We start from the raw sequence: 15,985 nt of genomic DNA, 5'->3' as shown, positions 1-15,985 counted from the left end.
TCTCCCTCCACGATGACTATAAACTGAATTAATATATGGGGATAGGTTTTTTTCTTAATCCTATTAAATGACCACTCATTTAGCTGCCTCCAAGTTTGGAACACTGCTCTAGGGACAATTAGGGTCCAGAGGTCTTAGATTAACCAGAAATTCCCTTCCATGCCCAAAGGGAACAGAGGGCTCAACAGGAATATAGCTTTAAGGACTCTTTAAAACAATTGGTCCTAAATACCCACCTGGAGTCTGTGCCCTGTGCAGCAACTGACCAAAAGAGAAGAATGTGGGCATCTGGCTCCCTAATTTTCCTTAGGCCCAGCATCAGTAAAGAAGAAGGAAAATTGTGAAGTAAATAGACAATGGAGAGGATCTAGACTAGGATCCCGCATCTGTGTTGAGAAAACAGAGAAAGTTTCCCTAAGCAACTCCCAAACCACAACTGCCCCTCTGCCCCTTCCCCCACCCCACGCGCACACGCACTTTCCTTCCTTGCTTCCAGGCTTTGCCTGTTTTGTCTCACCCCTCCTGCCTTCTGCAAATGCCTCAAATCCAAAATCGAAGGCACTTTCTCAAGAGTGTGAGCAAGTAGTGGCCAGTTTCTCGGTAGATGAAAAGTCCAGTTATACCAAGAAGGAACTACTGAACAAGTGCTGGAAGGTAGATATGCCAATAAGAACATTCAAGTAGTGGAGCTCCTGGGGTTTTCACTGCCAGAAGTTGAACCCTGTATTTCCAGAGCCCACACTCAGTCCTCCCCCGGCTTAAGGGTAGGTGTTCTCTGGCTTAAGGGTAGGTGTTCTCTTTTGCTCAGTCGACAAACTCTGGTCCTGACAAGTGGAGGAAGGTCTGAAGTGGCATTTGGAAGTTAGGAACCAAGTTAATTCCTTCCTTGGGTTCCCCAGGCTTCAAAGCCCCAGGCTGAAGTTTAGATGTTAGTGGTATGAACATACACTGAGGTCCAGTGAGTTTAAATCTTCTCAACCCTGGAGTGATGGGACAAGAAAAGTGACAGTAAGGGACATGTGTGTGGCAGACTCTGGGCTTCTCTGGTTGAGTAAGAGATTCCTGGTAACTTTGATTTTCTCGTGAATATTTTGGAGGAATAGGTACAAAGGTGCTGCAGCTTAAAATGGTGTTCAAAGCTTCAAGTCCTTAGAACCAGATTTTCTACCAGTTAAATCACTCTCTAGGAATATATGTTAGAGGCTCATGGAAGGCAGAGCATCTCTCTCTTAAAGGTCAACAAGAGACCTCACCCAGGCTGCAGGATCTTTTGGTGTGTCATCAACTCTCAGGACATTGCTAGAAGAGCATGGTCGTAAGGAAGCCTGGAGTTCAGTCTGGATGCACAGACCTATGGCTCTGCTCAGGTCTCCCCTCTCTGCACCTCAGTTTCCTTGCAGGCACACAAGGTTTGGAAAAACTTCCCTTATGGTTTGTGAAGATTAAACATTATAGAGCCTGTAAAATGCTTGACACTTAATAGGCTCTCATTAAAAGTAGTTCTTTCTCCTTTGTTCTGGAAGTAGGGGAAGGCAGATTTTACTTCTCTTTATTAAAAAAAAAATTATTAAGTAGGCTCTAGACCCAAGGTGGGACTTGAACTTACTACTTGGAGATCAAGAATCACATGCTCTATGAACTGAGCCAGCCAGGTGCCCCTATTCCTCTTTTCTTGATGGAAGAACTGAGGAGAAGTCTTGGAAGAGCAGCAGAGGACCACCCTTAACTTCCCTGACTTCTCAGGTTAAGCCCCATGGCCACCAGGCCCAGTATTGTTGTGGTGGGGAGCTCTCAGCCCCTCCTCACCTTCACAGCATCTTCAAGGAGCCTAGGCCCAAGCTTAGGCAAGTGCCAGGACTGCAGTGCCTAGTACACCAAATTGGGCCCAGTCTGTTTTAACTGGACTCTTAAAATATCTTGCTGTTTAGGTCCACGTGTGAGTGACTCAAGTTCATTTGACAGCCAAAGGGCAAGTAATTCTTGATACAGAGAAGGGTGGCTTTCCCACAGCAGCCTTGCTACTTTGTCCTCTCCTCCCCAGAGATCATTAAACCTGACTGGGCACAGGGGTCTAATTTAATTGCCCCCACTCCACCCCCACCCGAGGCCCAGATGTATGGAGCAGCCCCCAGATTCTCAGAGCTGCTCCATGGCTGCCAGAGGGGGTGGGGGAAGCATGGTGATTTGCTGTCTCAGAATCCGTTAATGCCCAAGTGCTACCATTGGGATTGGCGCTCCAGAACCCAAAGCCAAGAGCTGGTGCTTATGATGTAGGCCAGGCTTTACTCCTTGCTTAAGGCCGACAGGCAGGCCTTGTTCTTTAAAAATTGCCAATCTAGCCTCATAAAATGACAAAAAGCCAAAAGAGTCCCCAAATCTCCACCACCTGCTCCAACCACCCCCGCCACACCTGAGGACCCTCAACCAGTGGCCACCACCAGCACCACCTTACTACAGTGTGGATGTAGATTCCAGAGAGAAGAGAAGCCAACTACCCCCACAGGACTAGAGAGCAATGTTCATTCCCATCACCAGGAGGTGGATGAATGATCTGGAGCTGTAGTGGGAGAGCTGGCTTGGTGCATGGAAGTATTCAGTAGGTTCAGTGCTATTACTGCCTAACAGGGTGTGAAAAGTAATATGAATGTGAAATAGTGTGGGAAAATGGAAAGTTTCCAAAGCAGGCAGCGAGGCCCCCTCCACCGCCTGGCCTGGGAAGCTCAGAGTCCCTGCTGCCTCCCGTCTGGCACTAGGAGGCGCTGCTACTGGCCTGGGACCACTGATGGAATTAAGGACCCAACGAGGGGGCGGTGAACACAAAGACTACTTACTACGGAAGAGGTGGGGGTACTGGGGGCTAAGCTGGCAGCACTGGGGAGAAACTCCAGTAAAGCCTTGTAGGCTCTCCGGTCTTGGCCAAGGAGGTCGACGCTAGGCAGCCTCTTGGAACTTCACTACCTCCCTACTAAAGGTACCGATAAAGACTGACTTTTTACCTTTTTTTAATTAAAAAAAATTTTTTTTTACTGATTTTATGAAACAACCTATTAACTCACTGCATAAAGATGACAAGAGGTATGCGAGTGCTTTCTGCAGGGGGTATGAGCGGATGTGAAATGGAAAGGTCCTAGTTGATGGAAATTTCTCTAATGGATCGGTCACAGATCGAGGAGGCACAAGCCTGGCAAGCGTCTCCCAACTGGGTCCAGAAGACAAGGACCCCTCCTCGGAGTCTGACAACACTCCTCGACCCCGGCACACAGAGGGGTTCAGACTCTCCTACCTCCCAGGCCTCAGCGATCCCTAATTGCAGGACGCCCAAACCACAGACCGGCAATAGGGGGAGACAGACCACCGGCCGTGCCCCGCTGTAGGTTGGTGCCCAAGCGACTTGTCCTGGGGCGATGGCAGGGCCCTCCAGGAAGGCACCAAAGAAGGCCTGGGACCAGGGTCTCTCCAGGACAGCGTAAAACGACCTCTCAGCTCCCACTCCGCCCGGAGTCGGGCTCTGGCCGGTCGCCAGGTGTCTTCAGATCAGAACCCTCTCCACTACCACCAAGTAACGACTCGGCTGGCAGGGCGGGCCCGGCTGGAGGAGCGCGCTCGCGTTCGGGAGGCCGAGGAGCCTATGCCTCCCCTGGGAACAGGTGCCACCGCATTTGTTGGGCGCACCGTCAGTTTGGAAACGCGGGTAGCTGCAGGCTCCTATTTTCTGCATTCAGGGCCTGCTGCCGGGAGAGGTGGCCCGGCTCCCCTTGGGAACGTTTCCCCAGACCAGGCTGCCTCGGAGCAGTTGGGTGACCGTGTAGTTGGCTGCCGACGGTACCCCATTTGGAACAGACCCCCGGAATATTATTCTAATTCCCCAGTACTGCCGCGTAGTCAAGGATGGGTGGCCGAGGTCACCCTGGTTTTCTCATGAAATCAGGCGACGTTCGAATCGTAAATCAGAGTTCCAGGACGTGATTTTGAGAGGGGCGCTGATGAAAGAAGAGGTTAGGTGGGGAGGGGGGATGTGGAAGAGCGCAGGGCAGACGGAGGCAGAGGCTCCCGCCGCGGGAGGGACTGGGGGGGGGCAGGGGGCTCGTCCGCCTGCAAAGAGCCCTAAATCTCCAGCCTCAGGTTTCTGTCCAGGAGGCCTGAACCTCCTCCTCCAGGGAGCGGGAAGGGCAGGAGGCGTGGCTCCACGCGGAGTGGTGGCCCGCGGCCCCAGAGCTTGGAAGAGCCAGCCTTGGCCCCCGGCCTGCTCCGCGGGCGCCGGCGGTCGGACCCGACTCGCGCGGACTCCTCCTCCCGCCCCGGCTCCGCGCGCCGCAGCGCTGTGCCTCGGGCCTGGCGGCGGCCGGCCCCAGCCTCTCTTTCCTGCTTTCCCCCGTGAGCTCACTTCCTCCCCGCGCCGCTCCCCGGGGTCGGCCGGAACCCGCTCCTGGGCCGTGCGAGGCCGCGGGGCGCACAGGGCTGGGGGTGGGGCGCGCACGGGCCACGGGGGGCGCACGGGGTCCGGGGCGCACGGGGCGGGGGGGGGGGGCGCACGGGACTCGGGGGGCGCACGGGCCACGGGGGGCGCACCGGTCGGGGGGCCTCCTCCGCGCTCCGGGGCTTTCCTTGGGGCGACGGCCATGAGCCGAGAGAAATCCTACTCCGGGACAGTGGAGGTCGAAACCTCTGCGAAGACAGGAAATGGCTTCGTTCGTGGCTAAACGCAGAGCGCGGGCCGGGCGGGTGGAGAGTCCTCGTGGTACCCGGTTGCTGCGGCCCAGCCGCCTGCTGTCTCCGCCTGCTTCCTTTCTGTCTCCCCCGCCCCTTACCCCCATGCTTCTCCTTCAGTTTTCACGTGTGTTAAGAAATTCATACGCAGGCACGTTTAAAAAGCAATTTCGCATTTTAAAGTCGGCAGCAGCGGAGGGAGAATTACAAATAGGATTGGATTTAATTAGCTGGTAATTCTCCTCTCATGCCCCCATAATTAAACAGAGATTCTAGAGCTGCTTCAGGGCTCGCAAGTGATTATTACAAGCATATTTTACATTTACATTAAAGTGCTGTCCCCGGGGTGTAATCCAAGAGCTGGCTCCTTTTATTCGGATTTCGAACCTGAGCGCTGAAGCCAGAATATTGCTCCCCCAGCTATGTTGTGGGATGGCCTGTGGGGGCTGTTATTTAGTTTCCTTGGCTGACTTAATTTTGTTCAGTTCTGTTTCCGGGGAGTAAGAAAAGACAGCCGAAGGCTGGGGGAGCCTTCGACTTCAGATCCCACCGAGACTCGCGCCAAAATAATTATATTTAAAGGAAGCACCCTTTTTTGAAAGCGTGAGGTTGTGCAAAACTCAGAGCCACCTTGGTGGATCCCCACCGGGCGTCCAGGGGCGCGTCCTGCCCAAGCGCGAGCTTCAGCCCCGACAGCGGACTGGATCCGGCCACACTACGAGTGGACCCTGTTTCCCTGCAGAGATCCAGAAGCCCCGTTTCCTGAGCATCCAATCTCTCTGCCCCCGCCCCCCCATCTCTTCTCCCGCATTTCATCCTTCTCAGTCGCGGGGATGTACCAACCTTCCTCCCTCAGAGATTCCCTGTGAACCGCCGCCAGTTCCGCAGCCGAGCCTCAGCCTTTCTCCAGGGACGCAGCCGGCCCCGAGCTCCAGAAAGGTACCGGAGACGGCGTGGGGCCGCGCCCCCCCAGCCCCCCACCCCTACCCCTGGTCCGGCGTAGGCCCCCTCCCCCCAGCCCCACCCCACCCGAGCGCTCACCTTGAGACTCCGCAGTGCTGGCGTCCCCCACCCCGCCTCCACCGCCTGACAGTTTCCAGGCTCCAAGCGAAGCGCGTGTCGGTGTTGTCACCAGATCCACGAGGCCTTTTGATGAGAGCTGCTTCCCTTTTAAAAAACACCATTCCCTTTCCCCAAGAGAAAAAAATCTATTCTCCTGGACTGGTTTAAACACACACAGACGAAAAGTATCTGTGTTGTGAAAACATCAGCCTTTAATAATTGTCTTGGAGTCGAGTAAAGACTTTCAGGAAATGATGGAGATAGGCCTGCTCAAGTAACCCATCCCCAGCCTGTCATTTCTCTGGCTACCTCTCCTCTTGCCTGATCCTCTACATCATTTTTTCTTTTCTTAAAAATGGTTCTTACCGCGACCTCCTTCTTTACGCCTTTATCTTAAACAAGAGATCCCTGGAAATAACTATCTAACCAGAGGAGAGGAACTCACCACTCCCAGTTTCACTAATTAGTGGCACATGCTGGCTGCGTAGCAGGAGCATCTTTGGGCCTGAGTCTTCTCATCTGGAAAGAAATGGTTAGAACAGATGAACTCTAAAGGCCTATTTCCAGTCTTAAATTCAATACTTTCAAGAAAAAACGTTCCTTCTTACTTCTGAATGATGTGTGTGCGTGTGTGTATAACTAGTAAATCTTCTGTGACAAGATGCAGATGAAAAGGACATTTTAAACTTCTAACAGTGTCCTCCTTGTCTAGTTCCTCCCAAACCAGTCTTTCTCTCCTGGCGAAGAAAGAGAGCACCAGGGATAGGTCTCCTGAACCTAGGTCTCCTACATCTCCTATCTTAGGTCTCCTGACCTAGGTCTCCTGAACACAGCCACCATCCAAGTACACTTATGATTCATTAGGAACCCTAATCCTCATCTGACCCGGACAATTCATGCACCACCAGAGAAACCCCGTAAAACCAGCCAAGAGGCTGGCCAACATATGCACGCACTAATTAGAGTTATGGGGGTCTTTGGCTTCCAGTCTGATGAACAGTTCCAGGGCTTCAGGGGGCAGAGGGTTTGGGGTACTTTTTACCAAACCTAGTGCCCTCTGGTCTGACAAGGGCATCAGCTGAACACAGTGGGCGATCTGAAAGCCACTAAGACTAAAACCTGGCAGTAGGTCCTTAAGAGGGACTGGCAAGAATCTGCTCAAAGGAGATAAAGGGAATTAGCAGTGAGCTTTTCTTGTTATTACTGCATCTAGTTTTATTATGAGAGAGAGGCAGGGAAGCCTGAAGTAAAAGAAACTTTTAGCATTTATATGCTTAGCAGTTCTCTCCCTGAACACACACACACACAGTAATGATTGTAGTTTATAAAAAAGCTGAAGATGCTTCCAACCCCATTTACAAGGACAGGGGAAGGCGTGGTGAGGAGGAGCATGTGGGCTTGAACCAATTTAGTGACTACAGTTCTAGCCAGGTACCGGGAAGTCACAGAACACCCTAGATAGCAGAACTGACTCCATCCCTGACAGGGGGCTCTGTGCATGGTACTTTTCCTACGAGAGGTGGAGAGGTGTCCTCTTCTCCATCCACATCTGACTCCTAGATAGAAGATGGTCAAGGTCAGTCACTGCCAGCCAGCAAGACCTCTTTGAGCCTCTCTGAGAACTGCAACAATATAACTGAAGGTACCCCCTGCTCTGTATAGGGAGCAATCAACTCCGGCTTTTATCTTTATCTTTCATTGCCTTGTAAAGGGCAAAATATTCAAGGTCTCTAGAGTCTACATACGCTTACTTACGATATTGCCAAGTTTATCTGTCGTTTTATAGTACATAGGTATGTCCCAATCCCGTTCTCCTTTATGTATAACCCATTCAAAATATCTACAGGCTAGAATGGGGCAAAACCTCCCTTATAGGAGGAGGAAATTTATGACGTATTTGCTGCATAACAATTTAGTCCTTTCCAATTTGTGTTTCAAAGAGTTTGCCTCAAAAAATGAGCCACATTCCCACAACTCTAGAATGTTATAACCTCACTTTTTCTGCTTGCTTTTCTTTCTTCTTTTCTTCCCTGCTTCCTTATTCTTTGGACTCGACCACAGAGAAAAAAAAAAAAACCCAGTTTGGAGCTTTTAGAAATTGTTTGTTCTGCATGTGCCCTCTCTTTTCCCAGATACTTTTAATTACAATCAGGAGGCATCTTACACCCTGGCCAGATTGTATTTGGTGCGAGTCTCTTTTAAAGTTCTTCAAAGCTTCCAGGGATCTCCCCCCACTGTCAAGCCCTCCAGACCAGCAAAATGGATACAAATGGAGTAACTTTTCTCATTTTAGATCCATAGAGATTATATTCCTATTTGCTTTTCTATGCATTCAGAAGCTCAGGATGGATGTTCAAGAAATGAACAATGGGAGAAGCACCTGGACAGATATATTCCCATGTACATGTTGTAGGTTTCTGACACATGAGAATTACTGCCTATTCATTAGAAATTAATCTGATCAGGGTATATATGAGAGATGCTAGATGTAAATATATTTAGACATAATATCTCAGGGAGGAGGATCTAGAGGAGATCTAGAACATACCATAGACTTTCTATTTTGCTTAATTGGTCATAAGCTAGAAATATGACTAGAAAATAATACTTTATGCAGATTTATGCAGAAATATAAAACTTTAGGTGAGACAAAATGCACACTCCTCTTCTCCTCCTCAAATATTCCTTTCTTATCCCTAGATGTGAATATTTGTCAGTTTAAAGCTATCGATTCCTCCAGTTAAATCAGGTTTTACTGGGAACACAGACTTGCAGGACTGGCGGAGCTCAGTCCTAAGTACAAAGGTTAAACTAGAACACATCTGAAAAAGGACTGACGTTTCCTAATAGACACTTGAAAATGGACAATTTTCCTCCTTTGTATGAGGAGGACAAGATCCTTCCCTAGAAACAGCCGCCCCTCGGTGGCTCCCCCTCCACACACATCCTTCCACTCCTCTGAGGGTGGGCTAAACACTTTGCCCTAGGACTTCTGCTCCTTTCCCTCAAGCTTTAACCAGGTGCAAAAGTTTTTATTAGGCAAATTCAACTCAGGAAACAATGTTTTAAGCCTAAGTCAAAAAAAGAGGATAGTATAAATTCGTTTAGTGATGTTAACACAACCAACCCAATTCTGCCCCCCCCCCCAGGTCATTAGATGGCCCTTGAATGCCAAAAAAACTTAGAAGTTCAAACTCCTGTGCCCTTTAAAAAATATGCAAACCAACAACTCCACCTTTCTGAGGGATGCAGCTCTTCAGCTGACACTAGTGTTTACATCTCCTGCAGTTTTTCCTGTTGCATAGTCCCTGCTAGTAAACAACCTAAATTGGTCTCAGGGCGAAGGTCAAATTGCAATATGAAAGGGACTTTTAAAAACTCTTATTTAAAGGTATGGTATATAGAAAACCACAAGGGGAATAATTTTGTGTTAATAAACAAATCCTCCCCAAACGCAATGTCAGTCACCTTTTCCCACAAAAACAGATGGTTAACTATGTGATTTCCAAGGAGATACTCTTAAATTGGAAACCAGGAGAGATTTCAAGAAACAGACCAGGAGAAAGAACTGGTCAAGTTTTGTAAAACTCCAAAAGGTGGCATTTAGGGAAAAGTGGGGGGGGGGGGCAGGAAGGAAAAGGAAGTGACTTGAAAGAGCCCTTGGTTTCCCCAGCTGTTTGCAGAACTTGGAACATATGGTGCCAGGGTTTTCCAAAGATGACAATGAATAGAAAATGAAATCATTTTTCCCTAAGGCATGCCTTTCCCCCAAATAAAGATGCCTCTTCAGGCGGGAGACATTTTTTTTTTCCTTCTATAGGGACTTAGAATCCATTCTCATCATTTAGTGAAAATAACAGAGTGATTATGGAAGTACAAGAAGGAGTCAAGGTGTTCATGCTAAAAAAAACCTTTAAGATCAGGCCTGGCCTGGAGTGGGAATATTCAAACAGGTTCTTCATATTTCACATTTTATAGACAGAAATTTTCCCTAAAGGATACACTTTCATTAGGTCATAAATGCACCAACAGAGGAGAGAGAGAGAAGGTAAGAGGGGTGTGTGTGTGCGTGTGCGCGCATGCACATGGGGACGCCGGCCACGGTGAGAGGTATGGTCAGGGGCGGAGGTGCTTGCCACCCCAGGGCAGAATTCAGGGACGGTGACTTGAGACCAACCTCTGTGCAGCTTCCTAGGGCTTCTGCTTTGACTTTTTAGTTCTTCTATTTCCTTCGGGTTCCACTGGAGTGCCTAATTGCCTCAAGTCCAAGTACTTAACTTGCCTAAAGGCCATTAAGAAGAGGGGTGGAGAGAGACGAGTTTTTTTTTTTTCCCAAAGGTTTGTTAAAAAATTTAACTGGAGGAAGATTTTTAGTTGGGGCCTCAGTGCCTGAGCCTAGATGGCAGGGAAAGGGGTTGTCTGAAGACTTTTACTCTCCGCTGGACTGGAGAAGTTTACCTCCCCCAACACCCAAGAGATGCGACTTAATGCTCTCAAAGGCTAGTGCTCACCACGTCTGGGGTCCCTGGGCAGGCAGGAGAGAACGCTGCGGACAGGGAACCGCCCTGCCTCAGCTACAGAGCCACGCCGGCTCCTTCGCATTTCTTAAAAAGTGAGTCGGAGTTATGCAACCAGCATAATTAGCGTCTATCGAGTCCCGGAGAATCTTTACATCCACAGCACTGATTTCACACCTAGAAGTCGTAGCAGTTTCGAAATTACTGTAACACACCGCCCGGATGATATATTGTCTGTCTTAGGCCAGATTAGCAGGACACGCGCGCATAACCTACGTTTAAATCACACCCTGAAATGCGGAGAAGATGGTTAGCCCCGTAGGGATTTACAGGCGACAGAGGAAAACTGGGACAATTCATTGTTTCTCTTTTTTGATTTCCTGTTTCTAGAGAAAGCATTGGTGTCAAGGACGAGGTCGGTAATGCGATCTAAAAGGCACGCCGGATGCCCCATCCTAATCCGTAGTTCCAGGAAAACTGCCTTCAGTCGACACCGCGTACGTTCCTCTCGCCTCTCCAGCTGCCCCGGCAGGGACGCCCCCAAGGGTCTGTATTCCTAGGGCTGGAAACAAAACAGCTAACCGGGTCTGCTGCTAAGAGAGCGCTCCAAGATGGACTGCCGGGGAAAGGCATTTTGACCCCGATGGAAATTAGTCATATTGACAGACGCCCAGGGAAGGTAAATTACCCAGCGCGCTGACGTTGCGCAGAAGCGCGCCCCGGTGCGGCTCCGCCGCGGCGCCCAGGGGCCCGGGGCTCCCGGTTCGTTCCCCCAGATGCCGACCAAGCCCCGCTTTGCTTCTCTGGGCCTGGGATTTCAACGTGAAGGCGCGGAGAGAGCGGTAAAAAGGTGCTCGAGAGTCGTAGGGCAAGAGAAAAACCAAAAAAGGAAAAAGAAAAAAAAAAATAGTGGGAAAGAGAAGTGCTGCGCCATAGTGCAGGCGAGCTGTGGAACCCAGAAGAAAACGAGCAAAATGCGCAGGGGAGGGAGGGAGGGGGGGCAGGGAGGGAGAGGACCGCGCGGCCCGGGGCTCCCAGGCCCGCCACTTGGGAGGTCCCGGCCCCAGCGCGGGCCCGGCCAGGCGTCCCCCCGGGGGGCTCGCCGCTCGGGCGGGGTCACGATTCCACCGCGGCTGCGGGCGAGGACTTGAAAACCGAGCGGCGGGGGCTTCAGTCTGGAAGCCAGGCCCTGCGGTCATCAGAGGGAGGCCGGGCCGGGGCGCAGGAACTTTTTACAAGGCGTGTGGGTACAAGGGGGGGGGGGAAATCAAAATAAACCACTTTCATCCAGCGTGGGCCGTGAAAATAAAAGCTGCCTTATAAAGGGGGCGAGCGGGAGTTTTGAAATTCAGTGTGTGTTTTGCTTTTACATAAAGAGTTTTGTGGTTTTACCTGATAACCTAGGGGGAACTGTGGGGGATTAAATAACTGCTAGATTTTTCTTTTCTTTTCTTTTCTTTTCTTTTCTTTTCTTTTCTTTTTTTCTCTTTTCTTTTCTTTTCTTTTCTTTCTTTTCTTTTCTTTTCTTTTCTTTTTTTTCTTTTTTTCGGAAGAGGGCTATAATAGGAGTTCACAGGTTTCTCCCAAATCAGCCTGTATCCCAGAACCGCAAACAGCTGTATACATCCATCCATATAGGTCATTACAAACTGGGAGACGGTACTTGCGTGACCAGAATATTGTGGCCATACAGTGGGATCCATAGCCCCACATTCTTTTTCAAAGTAAGTCTTTAAAACCGAGTCTCCAGAGGAGGCGGAATGGAAAGCGTGAAATAGTGTAACATCTCATTTTACCAGAGACTGGACCGGTGACTCCCGCGTGGCTACAAAATACGCGGCCCAGGACGCATAAGACCAGGAGGATTTGGCCCGGCGGCTGCAGGGAGGGCGCCCAGCCAAGCCCGGGCTTCGGCCCGCGGCTCCACGGAGGGGACTCGACAGCCGGCCCCCCTCCGGGGCAGGGCAGGGCAGGGCTGGGGGAGGCGGCTACCTCCTCCTGGACTTGGGCCTCCTGTCTGCGGTATTTTTAGCTTTTTCTCTCGGGTCCCTGGAGGCTCTTTTGTAAGCCGAATGAAGGCTCTCCAAACTGCCCTCACTGGGAGGGGGTGTGGGAGTAGGTGGAGGCGACTGCACGAGTATTTTGAAAGAAAAAAAAAATTACGTACGTTTAAATGAAAACAAAACTCTAGGTTTTTGTCCTTGCTGCCTTGTCTCTCTTTCGTGCCCCCTCTCCCCGGCCCAGGGCCGTGGGAACGCTCCAAGTTCCATAATTAAGAGGACCAAGGGGGGTCAGGATGGGTAGGATCTAGACGTTGGAGCAGAATCCCAGCGTCCTGCGTTCCTCCCGGCTCTCCTGGCCCCTGCTGCTCCCCCGGAGCCCGCCTAGGAACCCTCCAGAAGGGAAGGGAGGAGGGGAGGGATCTCCGTTGCCTTCGAGGAAGCAGGGGCACGCGGCATTTGTTTATTTTTTAAATAAAGGTTTAAAATAGGTCCAAATGTTTTTGCAACGGAGTTTCCAACCCGTGTGTGCCCAGGGATGCGAAACTCGGGACCCAGACTGGAAACTCGCGAAGGGACGGATGTTTATCACCAAAAAAGCCGGGTCTCGCTGCGCCGCATCACACCTTGGAGATGCCCTGGTCCAGCTTCCCGGCTGAGGCCTCAACCAGGACTTTCCCCATCCCGCGTCCGCCCATCCAGGACCAGGCTGGGCCCCTGCTGGCCCCGGGGCTCGCCCTCAGCCCCTTCCCGATCCCTGCAGACCTCCCCTGCCCACATACCCCCCCTTCACAGGCTCAGCGCTGCCCCTCGAAGGTGCCCAGGCTCGCGGGACGGCGCTCCGCTGCGGAAAACTGGGGAGGGGAAAGCGGAGCGGAGCGCGGGGGCTCTGTGCTTCCGCCTTGGCTTCCATCCACTCCCCCCCTCCCCCGTCCCCACAGCTGCGCGAGGTGCTCCACGTTGCCCCACATACCCGAAGCCGTGCTTCTACCCACCGGATTGCCTTCGGGGGCCCCTCGGAGCCGTGTCGACGCCGCGGCGCTGTGGGTCCGCGCGAGCAGGAACCAGCAGGCCCGTCAGGTCTGCGCTCTCGGCAGCCGGGTCGCCCAGCGTGGTCGAAGATGCTCAGAGGAGGAGGAAGCGCCGAGAAAAAAAGAGGAAGGAGGCGGCGGGGTGTGTGTGTGTGTCGGGGGAGGGGGGGGGGAGGACCTGACATACACACAAGCGCGCAAAACCGACTTTGGTGATGGGCTTTTTCAGTTTCACACGAAGCGACCTGTAGTATCTGGAGAAGGTTTTTGAAGACGTTTAGGAGGGAGGGTGAGTTTTCTGCTGAGAAACTCAATCTGCCATACAGTAGCGGCCCCATCTGGGATCTGTCACTGCTGACAGCACCACAGGGCACAGACGTGATCTTCTGCACAGCCTGCACTCCCCGAAATACCCTCCTTAATCAAAGGATGTCTGCGCGCCGGAGCTCAGCTGACCGCACCGGGAGCAGAGGGGCCAGCGAATTCCACCCCCGCCTCCCCCGGCCGCCCCCTCCCCACCGACGCTGCCGGGCCCCTCTCCTCTGACCAGCGCATTAATTAAAAGCGGAAAAGAGACAGAGGCTGATGTCATTGCTCTCAGAAGATCATAAACGTAAAAGAGTCATCCTGTGAGAATCCCTGAAAATGACTTTAATGAATAATTTCAGAGACAGTTATGGCTTTGGGTAATTACTGAGCGAGAATATGAAAACCAGATTTGGAAAGCGAAGGCGATGGTCAGGCGGCCTGGCGGCCACTTTCTCCCATTAAAACCGCACCAGCTTTTCCTCACCGCCAAATTCTAGTTACAGACTTTAGATGCATTTTCTTCTTTAGGAATAAAAGCAACAAGCACGCATTTTTTCCTTCCTGCGTTTCTGCCTTATCCGAAAGACAAAACTGTCAGCTCAAGGCAACAGCAACCCACTTTAAATAGAAGCCAACCACGTACTGGCTTTAGTAATCATTGGCTTCCATCTTTTCTGGAAGGGGATATTAACAGCGACTTTGATTTAGAATGGTGTCTTTTTTGGCCTCTTCTCTAGGCAATTTACTTAAGAAAGGTTGAAAACTTCTGTCCCTAAGTAAGAAACTGTTTCAAATCCTTTCACCTGGTGAAGCAGCAAACAAGTGAACAGCGAATGACCCCACTTCTTACAGAAGAATTTGCAGGTCTCCCTGACTCTAGCACTTGTTCGCCAGGATGATTTGGTTCTACAGTAAAGAAAGATATTTTGAAACACTCCATCTGGTCACAGGGAAGCATTAGATTGGGTCTGGCTGTTCATGGTTAGTTGTGCATTAAATATACTATTTGAGAAAATTGGCTTATTAGCTGGGGAGGAGGTTGGTGAGTACCCTGTAATCTTTTATATGAACGATTTAGCTGCTTGCAAGCCTATCTCCTTTGCTTAGAAATAAAAACTGCGATTTTCCGGGCATGTGGCCCATGTGGAGTCTTTCTACCTAATTCAAGTAAAAAAATCATTTATGCTATGTGCAAGAAAGTATTAATAAAAAGTAATGTAGGCAAAAGCAGTGTAGGTTTTTGTTGTTGTTAGTTTTGTTTGTTTTTGAGTCTGTGTTATCTGGACAACTGCTTATCTGCCTGAGTAGACTACATCATTAAGGAAGATCATGGGGAAGCCACTTCCCAGCACTGTGGGAAATTACATTGTGCGGCTATTACCTGCTCCTCCCCACTCTAAAAGCACAGCTAGGCCCCTCCTTCCTAGCCCCAAGCCCCCGCCCCCAAACTTTCCTTCCCCTTCTGCTGGGTAAAAGAGGGAGTCAAGCTCTCTCAAATGTGACATTTTCACTGACTTAGGAGGAAATGGTCCTCATCCGTTCTAGATTACATGAAGACACTTTGGAATCTGGTGTACTGAGTTGCCTCAAGGAATTGTAAAGGGGTGAACATTTGGGAAATTTTCTCCACTGGATTTCCTGTTTATATTTGATATCCTGCCCTGCCCCCCCTCCCCCAAATAGATCTTCTTGTCACTATGTTCAAATCATGGGCCATGGATTCTTTTCCCTTTTAGCTAAATTCACTGTAAACACCAGCTTGGGCTTTGCAACCTGTGTGAAAATAAATAGCATTTTCTGGGTTTGTTTTGAGTCCTTGACTTGCCCAATTAAATGGAGGTGTAGGACTGATTCGTGGGATGGTCAATTCTCTCTCTGTAGAGACTTAAAATAATACAGGCCTTGCCCTACCTCTCCACCATCCTTGATAAAGCCATCCTCACCCCCAGGGTCCAGTATTTCACAGTGGTGGTTGACTGAGTGCCAAGAATGTAGAATCAGCTACAGTAGGTGTGTGTGGCCTCATGCAGTGGTTCCTAAATCCCGGGAAAAGGGGGCGAGGGAGGGGAGCTTTTGAAAATTGAGGACTTCGTTTCTCCTACCTATCTGACCTGCTGAATCAGGATTTCTGGTAAAGTTGGGGTGAAATGAGGGCTGAATTTATAATTTTATCAAGTTCCGGAAATTTTGGATAACTAGGGTGGTAAGCTCCAGCATAAAGTGTTCTGGAGTTGGATTCATCCCAGAGACCAGGACAGTGCCCCAGGGCCTCAAAGTCGAAGGTCTGGGACGTTCTCCTCAGGTCCCAGAATTATTCAAATATACCTAGCCTGTGCTCTGGGCGTTGAGACATAGTGTG

General features: G+C 50.5%; 1 long non-coding RNA gene across 1 annotated transcript in view; it reads right to left on the bottom strand.

Moving 5' to 3' along the window:
• The window catches only part of LOC140593850 (uncharacterized), a 36,862-nt gene extending 23,199 nt beyond the window's left edge, over positions 1-13,663 (bottom strand). The window contains exon 1 of the long non-coding RNA XR_011994187.1: positions 13,282-13,663. This is a non-coding gene — a long non-coding RNA (uncharacterized lncRNA). The remainder of the gene's footprint in view (positions 1-13,281) is intronic.
• Between the last annotated feature and the right edge of the window lie 2,322 nt (positions 13,664-15,985).

The sequence above is a fragment of the Vulpes vulpes genome, chromosome 9, assembly GCF_048418805.1.
Source record: "Vulpes vulpes isolate BD-2025 chromosome 9, VulVul3, whole genome shotgun sequence".
In the NCBI taxonomy this organism is placed as follows: domain Eukaryota; kingdom Metazoa; phylum Chordata; class Mammalia; order Carnivora; family Canidae; genus Vulpes; species Vulpes vulpes.
This window is presented reverse-complemented; position numbering and strand designations above follow the sequence as displayed.